Source organism: Vombatus ursinus, unplaced genomic scaffold, assembly GCF_900497805.2.
Source record: "Vombatus ursinus unplaced genomic scaffold, bare-nosed wombat genome assembly UNPS02014847.1, whole genome shotgun sequence".
Taxonomy (NCBI): domain Eukaryota; kingdom Metazoa; phylum Chordata; class Mammalia; order Diprotodontia; family Vombatidae; genus Vombatus; species Vombatus ursinus.
In genome coordinates, this window is record NW_020954625.1 from 17,578,629 (window position 1) to 17,593,108 (window position 14,480).

Below are 14,480 nucleotides of genomic sequence, written 5' to 3' on the forward strand. Positions count from 1 at the left end.
TCCCATAGTCTGACATTTAAAAATAATCACAAGAACTCCATTTATATAGTGCTTTCAGTTTTTTTTTAATTTTTAAATGCTTTGATTATATTATCAATCAAAAGGAAGCATTAATTAAAAACCTACCAAATGCCAGATACTGTGCTAAGTAGCAACTATACAAATATAATGAATGGATCAATCTCACCCCTGCCATAATTCTGTGTAGGAGATGCTTTTATTATCCATGTTTTATGGACAAGGAAACTTGAGACTGAGGGAGAAGTGATTTCTCCAGATTCACATAGTGAGCTCAACCAGGATCTGAACACAATTCTTCCTGACACCAAATACAGTATGTACTACCTAGTTGCTAAAATAAATATAACTATAACACATACTTTAGTTACTGTGAATCCCACGAACCCCATAAACCCCAATTTGAACAGAGTCTGCTCTAAGAAAGAGACAAATGAAACTGGAGTACATGTGTCCATAGTTTAATTTCTCAAAGTGCCTTGACATGCATTGCATGGGAGTTCAGTCCAAAACTACCCCCCCAGGGGGGCAGTTCAGAAATGGCTCAGTTTAGGATTTTGGGGTACAGCATTATATGCCCTTCGAAGAGCAGGTGTTCCCAAGGGGATTCCAACCAACCACAATTGGTCGACATATCCCCTTCCCTTTCTACTTTCCTGTCGGTTAGACAAATTTCTGTACTTGAGTGTGTATGTTATTCCCTTTTTGAGACAATTGTTATGAGGGTAAAGTTCAAGTTCTCTCACCATTTTCCCCATCTTCCCCTGTATTATAAAACTTTCATCCTTCTTTTTTTGTGAGATAATTTATCCTCATTATACCTCTACCTTTCCCCTTCTCCTACTGCATTTTTTCCTCTTCACCCCTTAGTTTTATTTTTTAGATATCATCCCATCATATTCAACTTACATCTGTGCCCTCTGTATATGTATATTCCTTCTACCTGCCCTAATAGTGAAAAGGTTCTTAGGAATTTCATGTAAACAGTTAAACCTTATTGAATCTTTTATGATTTCTCTTTCTTGTTTGCCTTTTTATGCTTCTCTTAAGTCTTGTATTTGAAAGTGAAATTTTCTATTCAGCTATAGTTTTTTTTCCCCCAAGTCAGGAATGTTTGAAAGTCCTCTATTTCATTGAATATCCCTCCCCCTCCCCCACCCCAAAGGATTGTACTCAGTTTTTCTGGGTAGGTGATTCTTGGTTGTAATCCTAGCTCCTTTGCCCTCCACAATATCATATTCCAAGCCCTCCACTCCTTTCATGTAGAAGCTGCTAAATATTGTGTTATTCTGACTGTGGCTCTATGATATTTGAATTGTTTCTTTCTGGCTGCTTGTAATGCTTTTTCCTTGACCTGGGAGCTCTGCAATTTAAATCTAATATTCCTGGGAATTTTCATTTTGTAGTCTCTTTCAGGAGGTCATCAGCGATTCTTTTAATTTCTATTTTACCTCCTGGGTCTAGAATATCAGAGCAGTTTTTCTTGATAATTTCTGGAAAATGATTTCTCAACTCTTCTTTTTTTAGTCATGCTTTCAGGTAATCCAATAATTCTTAAGTTATATCCCCTCAATCTATTTTTTAGGTCAGTTGTTTTTCTAATGATATATTTTACATTTTTTCATTATTTTAATTTTGTTTATTGTTTCTTGATATCTCATAGAGTCATTAACTTCTCCTTGCTCAATTCTAATTCTTAAGGAATTATTTCCTTCAATGAGCTTTCATACCTCCTTTTCCATTTCACCAATTCTATTTTTTAATGAGTTGTTTTCTTAGGTAAATTTTTGTACCTCTTTTTCCATGTGGCCAACTCTGCTTTTTAATGAATTCCCTTTAGTAGATTTTTGTGCCTCTTTTACCATTTGGCCACTTCTGTTTTTTTTTTTTAAAGATATTGTTTTTTTTTTTAAAGATATTGTTTTCATCAGGTCTTTTTTGAGCTTCTTTTATCAAGCTGTTGGCCCTTTTTCATTATTTTCTTGCATCACTCTCATTTCTTTTCCTCTACCTCCCTTATCTGATTTTAAAAATCCTTTTAGAGCACTTCCAGGAATTCTTTTTGGGCCTGAGAACAATTTGAATATTTCTTTGAGGCTTTAGATGTTGTCATTTTGGCATTGATGTCTTCTTCTGAGTTTGTGTTTTAATCTTTCCTGTCACCTTAGTAACTTTCTGTGGTCAGGATCTTTTTTTTTTGTTGTTGTTGCTTATTCATTTTCCCAGCCTATGTCTTGACTATGAACTTTATGCTAAAGTTGAGCTCTACTGTCCAGGTGGAATAGTCATTATTCCAAGCTTCAGTTTTTTTTATGCAGCTGTTTGTAGAACTAGTTCTGGGGGCCTGTGGGTTTTCAGTTCTTCCAAGATGGTATGATCTAAGGAGAAGTGTGGTCACTGTTCTCTTAGCCTGTGTCCTGACCTATGAGTGATTATTTTCCACCCTGGAACTGTGATCAGAGTTTTTGCTTCTCTGTGGCTGCAAGCTATGGTGCATTAGTGCTTCTTCTCACCCTGTGACTCACTCTGAACTCTGATGTGGATTTATGTATATAACAGAGTCCTACACTCAGTGACAGCAAAGGTACTGAGTGATTTCCTTCTGCCCAGTTGTTCAACCCCTTACTACATGTAGGCTGAGAGCTCTGGAAGCCACAGTTGCCACTGCTGATTCAGTCACCCCAAAGTCATGCTGCTGGTTTGCTGGACTGTGGTCTCCACTGGCATAGACTGTGCTGGCCTGTGCTCCACTCTCTCTTGAGTGCAACAGACCTTTCCTGAAGACCTTATAAGTTGTCTTAGACTGGAAAATTGTTTTCATCCTGTCATTTTGTGGGTTCTGACACCTTGGAATTTGTTTTGAGGCTTTATTTAAGGTTGTTTGGAGGGGAAATTGGGAGAGCACAGGTGAGTCCCTGCCTTCTCTTGCCATCATGCCTTCAATTACTGTCCCAAATCAAGTACCTTCTAAGCCCTCCTAGATCTAGTATTGCAAGGTATATCAAATCACCCCAGAAGTTATCAGATAACCCCCTGATTTTACAGTTGAGGAAACTCAGAATATGAACCAAGATTCTCTGACTCAAGCCTCTATAGTTCCCTGTCTCTAGGTCTTCACCATCTCTTGCTTCCCCCTCCAATTTCATTAGTTGTGGAACATGGCCACTGCATAGACATCCCTGGGTTACATTACCTCAAGGAACTTCAGCAAATATATGTTAAGTATCTACTAAGGGGAAGACACTAAAGGTACAAAAATGGGGGGGGAAAGTCACAGTCCCTATACTCAAGAAGTTTACATTCTGCGTGAAGAAAGGTTGGTCCTTGAAGTGTTTTTATGGTGGGGAGATACTAGGAGAAAAGAGTCTTTCAATCTTCTAAGATTTCTTGAAAAAGAAATAAAGTTCCTAAGCATAGGATGGGATAATATTGAAAGTTCCTGGAAAACTTTAGTTTGGCCTTTCCTCTGATCCTCTCAATGCTTCATCTTGTGTGTTAGTTACTTGTTAGATTCCTCTATTCCCAGTAGAAACAAGCCACTTTGTGGAAAGAGTTGTTTTGTTTTTACATCCCCTATTCTTAATAATTGTAGTATTGCTTAATAAATATTTATTGAAGTTTATTGAAGAGAAGATTGGATTTGCTAGAAAAAGACTCATATTAGAAGAAAATAGAATTTAGGAGGGAATATAATGGGACGTGGGAATTCATCCAGTGATGATCTTCAGTAGCTGAGATAATGAGAAGGTCTCCTAACATTCCATCAGGATTCTCTTGAGAGATAGAAAAAAGGATCACAGAGTAGTTGGAAGAAATGTGTTGAATCATGTTTTTACATTTACCCAGACTATAGTCCAAAAACAGAGATCCTATAGATAAAAGGGAGGGGGTAAGTCAATTTACTTTCAGGATGAGACCTTCCTATAGTTTATCAAACTGGATAAGACTGGATAGAATCAAATTTTAGAGTTTGTCCTCAGGAGTCGTAAAAAAGGATCTTCTCACACCTCTTTGATTTCAGGTGTTAGCCAAGATGATGTAGAAAAAGCAGACAAAGGATTTATAATTACCACTGACCTTTCTGTGAGATTTGTGTGTTTCATATGCCAAGTTCTAGAAGGATAAAATCATAGTTCATCAGACTGAGATGGATTTATAGATGGGAGAACTTATTTCCTTCAGTCTGGTTGATTTGGGAAGTAGGGAGATAGTTAGAGGCTTTTATGAAAAAGGACAGGGTGAAGACATAATCCTACCAGATGAAAAGGGTTAGGAAGGCAGCTTCACCACATTAGGAGTGTATTTGTGAATCTAGGCCAGATGTAAGAACAGAAGACATTATCCTCAGAGACAAGCCCTGGGTTTATTTTCTCTCCTCTAATGGATCTGAAAGTGACATTTCTTTCACCTGATTTTCTTCATCTACAAAGCAGAAGTAATCACATGTATCCTATTACAGTGTCTTGGCATGCGTCTCAGATCATCATGATAAACTTTCTCTTACTACAATTACTGAGCCCAAGTCACCCTTCTAGGAAGTCTAGAGGAGTCAGGACTCTCAAGTTAGTCCTACCTTCAGCCTTCACTTTGATATCTGGTGCCTTGACCTAGGAGTCACTATGATGACATGGGTGCTGTGAAAAAAGCAGGTCTTAGAAGTGTGAGAGCTGGGGCCTGGGTAGTCAAGAAGCCCATCTAAGTATTCCTTAGTAGCAACTGATTTTTTTAACTTTCTACAGAAATGAAAAAAGAAGTTACAATTCCTTTTGTAATACAGAATTCTATTTGAATCTAATAACTGCAACTATGTAACAATTTCACTGTTAAGTGAAGTTGGTGATGGATGATGGAAAATCTGAGTGGAGACATCCAGATAATCACCTGAAATCATGGAACCCACTAGCAGCATTCTCAGGCTTGTCCTGCTTATGAAAGGAAGATGGCCTGAGCAGGCAGTCTCCAAGAATTTCTCTAAGAAAGTTTTAACGACCAGGCTGCCATATCCATATTCTGCTCACACATTTTAAAGTTTGAAGGGACTTTAAGAATAATCTATCACCTCCTTCCCAACACCCCCTACTCCCAATTTGTTTTGTAGATAAAGAAAATGAGACTCAGAAAGGTTTGATGATATTAAGTTCAGAAATCTAGTGTTCCTGCCATTATGCTGATCTGAATCACCTTACTGCAATACTCTTATTAGCTATGAGAAGGTGATCAGTCATAAAAGACCTAGTAGTGTCATGGATAGAGAAGAACTCACTTGGGAAACTGGTAAGACTTGGATTTGGATTCCAACTGTGACCAATGCTGGTCCAATCCTTTACCCTTGCAAGGCACTAGGCAACTCTTTTAGATCTGCATTAACAAAGGGATTTTCTTCACGGGGGAGTTCTCTATACCAAGGAAATCACAGCTTTAATCCCTACCATTATAGCCAAGGAAAAATAAAGGATTGTCATCGGATCCAATGGGTCTGGCATAATGAACAGCACATCGTTTATATGTAGCCTCATATAGCCCCAACTGATCGGGCCCATCTGTTTCTCTGCATCTTCCTTAGATGCTGTGACTTTCTTGATACCAAGCCCAGCTGTTGGTCACTACAGCGGTAAGTCACTTGTCCATGCCCCATTCTCTGCAGCCTTCTCTATTCACCATACCCTCAAGACAGCTGTGAAGGCTATTGGCCTGTTTAGTTCTTTTTTTATTCAGTTGTGTTAGCTTTGGGCAGGCACATCCCTGGAAGACATCCAAAAGCCTGCCTGCCTGCTTAGGGGAATTATCGTGAGACTCAGAAAGAGACAGAAGTCTCTCATTTCAGGATTTAAAGTAGTTTTAGCCTTGATTTGCTCCTGTCTGAATTGTGAGAAGCCCACAATTTCCCTGGCGTCTGTCTCTATCTCCCTGAGGTTAGATGGGTAGGCCCAGAACTCTCCAGATATGTTAGGTGCACATCTGGAGATATATCCTACAGAAATGGCCCTCCCCCCAGCCCTGACTTACATGCTATTTTAACAAGATTCATATTCAGAATCTCTAAGCCCCTAGGTTTGCCATGATTTCTTTCTCCAAATCTAATAACAAAGCTGAGAAGAAATGAGCTGATTATGTTTCTCCATCTCAAATAAAAAGAGAATAGTGATTCAGTTCTGGCAGAAGCCAACTTTACAGCTTAGGGCATTTTATTTATTTTTTCCTTCTGTATTTTTCTGTGCTCTGTTTTTCTCTGCTGCCCTGAGAAGCCTGGGTTGCAGACTTAGGCAACCCAGGTATTCTACTGTTCAGTATCTTCTTGTGAGGTATTCAGGGGGCTCTGATCCCCTAGGTAAGAAACAACCCCCAGGAGCAGAGGAATTCTTCTCAGGCCTGACACCGCTACCTCCTTCTCTTGTGAGGAATGGATTTCTTTTTGTTTTGGGCATTTTGTTTGTTTGTTTTGCTGTTCACCAGTTTCACTGGTAAGATCTCCCAAGGAGGCTATTTCTTGTGGTAAATCTGACTGTAATTGCATTCTGGAAAAAGATATTCTTACTTTGTGTGTGTGAGTGAAAGAAGGAAAACAAATTTCCCAACCCAAACTGGCTTTTTATTCCACTAATCTCTCATTGAAACATATTTTCTTAGTGCCCAGAAGTAAATTCAGCACTTTGGGCAGTATTTGGACTCTTTTATTGTCCCATGGCAGGGGAATCAGGGGATTGGAAACCTAAAAGTGAGCACAGGATGCTAATGGCACAGTGGATACCAGGCCTGAAGTCAGGAAGACTCATCTTCCTGGGTTCAAATTCGGCTGCAGACACTTACTAGCTATGTGACCCTAGACAAATCACTTCACCGTTTGCCTCATTTTCTTCATCTGTGAAGTGAACTAGAGAAGGAAATGGAAAACAACTTCAATATCTTTGTAAAAGAAAACACCAAATGGGGTCACAGAAAATTGAACACAAAAAATGACTGAACAACAAAAAAAAAGGATTATTAAATAAGTTGTATATATGTAGCAAAGACTGACTTTCTGTAAAAGAAAATAACCATGGACGTATTAGAGATATTCAAATAGTAACTTGTTACAAGTACATGGAATGTATGCTGATTAATCCAATGTTATATGACACTGCCTCTTTCTCAGCCTTTATCTCTATAAGGAGTTTAGGATATTTGGATTAGTAGAGAGAACATTAAACTTTGACCTCAAAGACCTGGAATTGAGACAAAGCTCTTCTTATGGCAACGGGCAGGTCATTTCACCTCGCCTAGATTCAGTTTGCTCATGTTATGAGCAAGATATGGGACTAGAATGTCTAGGTTCTCTTCAGATCTGATGTTATTCTGTAACTCACATGAATCAATGAATACATGCATGAGTGAATGAGCAGTTATCAGACACCGAATATGCGCTAAGCACAATGCTCTGAGGATGAAAATAGGAAAATAGAGATAGTTCCTGCCTTCAAGGAGCTTAAATTCTAATTGAGATGGCAGCAACAAAAAGTCAGTTTCAGGATAGGATCAAAACACTGGAAGACTGAAGGAAGTAGTGGGAGGGCCAATGGCAAGGCCCCAGGACTATGGAGCATAGAGGCAGGTCAGAGAAGAAGTCTTGAAGGGTCTTAAGAAGTAGTGGTAATCCCATCTCCTCTAAGGTGTCTGAGTAGTCAAGTAGCAAAGAGGAAGAGAGTTCATGGTGGCGGTAGGTCTTCACGCTTATTGTTTCACAGATTTAGTGCAGCAAGCGACCTTAGAGGCTATCTTGCCCTACTTCTTCATTTTACTGATGAGGAAACTGAGGCCAGAGTTGTTAAGTGATTTGGCTAAGGTCTATGAGGTCATAGGTCTCAGAGCCAGGACTTGAATGAAGCTCTTCTCACTCCAGTCCCTTTATCCTTTTCCTTCGTACCATGCTATCTTTCTAATTAGCATATTTGGTGCCTAAGATAAGTGTCCCTAAGTTACAAAAGCTTGACAAGTGTCCTCAGGACAGGCGTTAAATGTATACGTGTACACATAGGCGTATATCCATGGATACACATATATACATTATGTACATGATTGATATCTTCTCTTTTTCTAACCCCTTCATTTCAAAATACAGTACTCTCTGTCTCCTACACAAGCTAGGCCTTGGAACAAAGAATAGGAGGGATAGAAGAATGAGGAAGAAGGAAGCATTTCAGCAAAACTATATCGTATTACGTGAGTCCAAAAGTAGTATATGCAACATTTCACACCCATGGCCCTCTCTCCCACCTCTTCTCTGTGAGAAAGGGAAGAGAAGCCCTATCTGGCAAGGTCCCAATCAGGGTACAGCAAGGCAGATACCCCAGGACTCTATGAGAATAATGCTGGAGAGGTCAACTAGGAGACAGAGGGTGGGAAAGCAAGCTGCCACTAGGCTAGGCTACAGGGCAACTTAGGTATGCCTAGGGAACACCATGTGATTGTTCACCATTTTAACTAGTCTTCCTAATGAGAGCGAGCTCACACAGTGAATAGAGAACAGGGTTCAAAGTCAGGAAGACCAGGGTCAAAGCCTTGCCCCTGAATATAGTGGCTGCATGTCCCTGGGTAAGTCATTTAAACATTCAGTTCTTTAGATAACTCACTGAATTTATGAGGTGCCTAGAACATGCTATCCTGCATCAGTAAAGGGAGTTTCAAAACTAAAAAAAAAATCACAGGTTCTGTCCCTTTCACTGCTAACTAATTGCTAATCTCCTTGGTCACTATGTTTCTGAATGAGAATTGGGAGTCTAAATACCCTTTAAATTCAGTGCCTGAGTACAAAGCTAGATATGCCCTGCTGTTCTACTCAGAGAAATACTGCCCACTCTGACTTTCCACAGATCAAAAGAAATTCTTGAGTAGTGATATGCTTGTAACCCTGGACTCTCTCTTTCCTAGTAAGTTGTGTACATGTGTATGTATGCATGTGTGTATGTGTGTGTACATACATATATAAATATACATAAATGTATATATGTATATTATATAGGTATAATAATATACACTCATATATGTTAAAATATATACATATATAGAGACAGAGAGAGAAACACAGAGAGACAGAATGAGCTAGACAGACAGACAGACAGGAAAGACAGAGACAGAAAGGAAAGAGAGATAGAGACAAGGAGAGGCAGAGACAGAGAAACAGAGACAGAGACACAGAGAGAACACAACTGGTGGGATTGAGAAATGTTTCCTATTAAATGCTCAAAGTTCTTAGCCTTGAGGAGCTCTGGATTTCAAGAATCATAGCTTAGGAGATGGAACATTCTGAAATACAAAGGCATGAAGGTTGGAAGAAATGGGATATTTGCATGGGGAAGAGGGAATGCTAAATCAAATCCCTTTCAGCTCTGAATCTGAATCTGAGTCTCATGATAACTTCCGTAACTGCTTAACAAAATGACAGATATAGAATTATGCATTTGTATGAAAATATATATGAATATATGTTGGCTCAGTTGCTTTGAACAGGCAAGGTATGAGACAGTTAACACAATAGTATGGATTCACTTGTTTCTTTGTTTCTGATTAACCCTTCAAGGGGAGGTAGCTAGTGTAATGTAATTAGAGTGGGCCTCAGAGTTAAGTCTTGCCTCTGATCCATACTTAACCTGTGACTTTGGGGCAAGTTCCTTAGCTTCTTAGTACTGCAGGCAACTATAAGACTAAAAGTTGCAGAGATAACATTGGTGAAGGGAATTATTGAGTTTGGTTTTTTTTCCCAATCAGGCAGCATTTTAAACCAAAGAAATTCCAGTTCTGGACTAAGTGAATGAGTGAAATAATTGAGAAATGGAGCTATATGATCAGGGTGGAATCATATGCATGACCTGTTGGCTCTTGCTTCCTTTCTGGAACTCCTGGCAAGGACCTAAGGCCTTTGGGGGTTGGCCCTGGAGTTTGGGTCTTACTATTCTCTTTATTGCTAATCTAGCACCAAATCTGGACCATCTAGAAAAGTCATTTGAGTGGTGAGTCACAAGTATGTCACTAGTCAATGAGTAGTGACTACAGATAGAAAGACAAACGGGCAGACAAGATAAATACAAAGATAACTGTATTTTAACACACACACACACACACACACACACACAATTGAGAACCTATCTCCTAGAGCTGCCAGGGCAATGACAAAAGCCCCACAATCCATTTATTCTATTTCCATTTTGAATAATACCTGACATATAGTAATTAATGTTTATTGATTGAACTCATGTTCTTGAGAATTGACAGAATTCAAGGTCTGACCTTAAGGTCCAACTGTCCAAAGGGCAGAAAAATGGAGTCTGTCAAGAAGTTTATCAGAAAAAAAATTTGTCTTCAGGCAAACTCAGGCTCATTTGAATAAGAACAATTTGCAACATTCAAAGAATTAAAGAATCTATCGTCTTTTAGGAGTTTGAATAAAGGGTAATGGCCTCAGCAAATCTTTATGCCAACCAAGCCTTCTTGTTTTGCCCACCACTTTTTAAAAAAAATTATTTTATGTTGAACTTAAGAAATAAAATAAGCATTTCTGTAACAGAGTAGAATAGAAAAAAAAGATGATTGCACATGAAACTGCAAATCTATTATGTACTACTTACTATTACTTTTAAATATATGTTAAAGTTATTGTGTAACTTTCTTTTTTCCTTTTTTTCTTCCCCTTCCCCCACCCTAGACAGGGCTGCCATTAGACACACACACATACATATATGTAAAATCATTCTACACATACTTCTTTCCTTAGTTCTTTTTCTGAGATAGTGTTTTTCTTCATAGGTCCTTTGTAGTTAATTTGTGTATTTATAACAGTCAAAGTGACTTAGTTGCTCAAGGTTGTTCTTAAAACAATATTACAGTTGCCATATACAATGTTCTCTTGGTTCTGCTCCTTTTGCTCTTCATTATATCATGCAAGTCTGTCCAGGTGTTTCTAAGATCATTGAAGTCATAATTTCTTGTAGAATAGTAGTATTCCATCATGATCATATTCCACAACTTGTTCAGCCATTCCTCAATTGATGGACATTTTGCCAATTCTCCATTCTTTGTCACCACAAAGTGAGCTGCTATAAGTATTTTAAAATATAAGTTCTTTTCCTTTTTCCGTATTCATCTTTGGTAATAGACCTAGTAGTAGTGGTGTTGCTGGATCAAAGGGTATGGGCAGTTTAATAACTTCTTGGGCATAATTCCAGATTGCTCTCCAAAATGGTTGCAACAGTTCACAGTTCCACCAACAGTGATTTAGCATCCCAATTTTTCCACATCCCCTCCAACATTAGTCACTTTCCCCTTCAATCATTTTGGCCAATCTGGTAGGTGTGAAATGATATCTCAAGGTTGTTTTAATTAGCATTTCTCTAATCAATAATGATTTAGTGCATTTTTTCATATGACTATAAATTGTTTTGATTTCATTATCAGAAAACTGTTCTTTATATCCTTTGATCATTTATCAATTGAATAATGACTTGTATTCTTATGGATTTGACAAAGTTCTTCATATATTAGAAATATGAAACCATTATCTAAAAAACTGTCTTTAATCTGTTCCCCTAATTTTCTGTTTTTCTTCTGACGTTTGCTACATTTTATATGTACAAAAACCTTTCTAATTTAAGGTAATTAAAACTATCCATTTTATACCTTACACTGCTCTCTATGTTTCGTTTTTTCATAAATTGTTCACCTATCCATAATTCTGGTAGCTAATACGTTCCATGTTCAACATTTCTTATAAAATCTCTTTTTGTATCTAGGTCATGTACCTATTTTGACAGTATCTTGGGAAATGGTGTAAGATATTGATCTATGTCCAATTTCTGCCAGACTGCTTTCCAGCTTTATTACCAAATAATGAATTCTTATCCCCCAAACTTAAGTCTTTACACTTGTCAAACAGAAGGGTACTATAGTCATTTGCTGCTGTAAATTCTATGTCTACTCTGTTCTGTTGACCTACTATCTTTAGCTATTACCAGATCATTTTGATAAATATTGCCTTATAATATAGTTTAAGATCTGTTACTGCTAAACCTCCTTCCTTTACATTTCTTTCATTAGTTTCTTTGATATTCTTTGCCTTTTGTTCACCACTTTCAGCCATGGAGCAGGCAAGCAGAGTGAAGGAGCGAGTATCATCTAGAGTAGTTTGAGACGCGACCAGAGTGAGGGACCCTCTTATTGAAAAGACACTGATCTTAGCTTTGGGAAAATATCCCACAAAGAGGTAGAATGTGCACCAAACACTGAAGAGATCAGAATGGGAGGCCTCAGAGGTCAAAGGGCTTCACTTCATTGGAAGCCTGGGTTGGATAAACCACTTCTTGGGAATAATGGTGAGTATGAAGTCATTTGTGATGCAAGGGTCAGATTAATTACCGATGGGGACCCTCCCTATTAAGAAATGCTAGAAGTCTGTTAGGATCATGGAAACTACATTTTGCCTGCTTACCACATTTCCACTTTTCAAGTTGGCCTTGAACTTTGCCTAAGATCTTTGGATTGATAGCTCTTCCATGACTTCAGTGCAATGCTTTAGTCCTGTATGAAAACGATAGCCTATTCTACAGGTCTCTCTTTCCATTCTTTTCTTTTTAAATTATTTTTTCCATTAACAACCATTTATTTTCTCATCTTCCCTCTTCTCTTCTCCTAAGGGAGGGAGGGAAGAAAATGAAAACCTTTCTAACAAATATGTCCAGTTTAGCCAAAAAAAAAAATTCTCGCATTGGCCCTGCCCAAAAAGGTGTATTTCCCTCTGCATATTCAGCTCATCACCCTTCTGGCAGCAGGTAGGTAACATTCATTACTCCTGCTCCAGAATTGTGGTTGATCGGAGTTCTTAAGGGATAGAATAGCATTTGCTCAGTGAAACATTGCCTTTGTGCCTAACCGATTCTGAATGGAATCTCATGTATAACTTATTTAGCAAAAGGTGCAGACTGAGTGTCTGTGACTGGCATTATTAGTCTGTACACCCTGCAGACACCTGGGAATTGCAAAGGATCAGCTGTGCTGCCCAACTAAGCAATCAAAGCCTCATTTATCTGTCAATCTGCAGTAATCCTTAAATCTTTTCAAAATATAAAATGTACAGTTTGTGATCAAGCGGTATTGGGGGAGATGATGTTTCATACATTACTATAATGACAAAGGCAATATGACTGCCACCTTCTAATGGAGTGGGGTTGAGGGTGAACTTGTGATTTCACTTGTGCAAGGGGAGTGGATGAGGAATTGTTGGTGTGAAAAGTCCCTTCATAATTATTGATTAACAATTCATCAGTGACCTAGATTAGCCTTATCACAGTATCAATGAACTGATATCAGGAAGGGACTTAATGATACTATCCCTGTCATCTCACGGACAATAAAACTGAGACCCAGGGAGGTGGTAACTAGCCCAACTCACACTAATTCATAGGGTCGGAAGCCGGCTTTAGATCTAATTTTTTGACTCCAGAATCAGAAATCTTAGTCCTAGAATGGTGCCTGGGGTTTAGAAGGGTCAATTTTCTTGGGTCTGATCCTATAAGTAGAGTGTATCAGAAATAGGACTTGAACCCTGGTCTTCCTAGGTGCAACATAAGCTTATTATTCATTAATATAGAATACATCTCCTTATTCCAGTAGATGCTGCATAAAGGTTGAAATATGAAAGCACAAATATGTACCTATAAAATTTGAGTAATGTCAACATGTTAATATTTCTGACTGCCTTGTAGTAAATACAATTTTGTATCTGATTAAAAAATCCAATTAATCTCTTGAACTGAGAAACTTTATACCATCTTTCACAGCTTAACACTTTTATTAGTCCCATAATCTTTGATAGATTCTCATTGATCTGTTTCATACCTTGTCTTCCCTCAATAATAATAAAGTTATATCAATTTTTGATATTACCTCTAAATAAAAATCATTCTCTACCATATGATATTCTAAGCTAATTGTTGATTTATGTTGGAAAGGAGAGCTATATAACCCATATAAGCAAATGTGGCTATGATATGGTGAAAATGGAGGATCACAGAATCACCCCAAACTTCCAAGTTTGAAGAGACCAAAGGAGTACCAGATCCAACCCATCAGTGGACAATGATTTCCTCTGTGACATGCTTAAGCATCGTTCATCTGACATTTTACTTAATAAAATAAATGAGGGAGGAAGCCCCTATTTCATGAGGTAGCATACTACAGTTTAAGACACCTTAAAAGGAGCTAAGCGGCACAGTGGATGGAGTGCTGTGCCTGGAGTCAGGAAGACCTGAGGAAGAAGAAGAAGAAGAAGAAGAAGAAGAAGAAGAAGAAGAAGAAGAAGAAGAAGAAGAAGAAGAAGAAGAAGAAGAAGAAGAAGAAGAAGAAGAAGAAGAAGAAGAAAGAGAACAAGAACGAGAAGAAGAAGAAGAAGAACAAGAACAAGAAAAAAGAGGAGAAGGAGAAGGAGGAGGAGGAGAAGA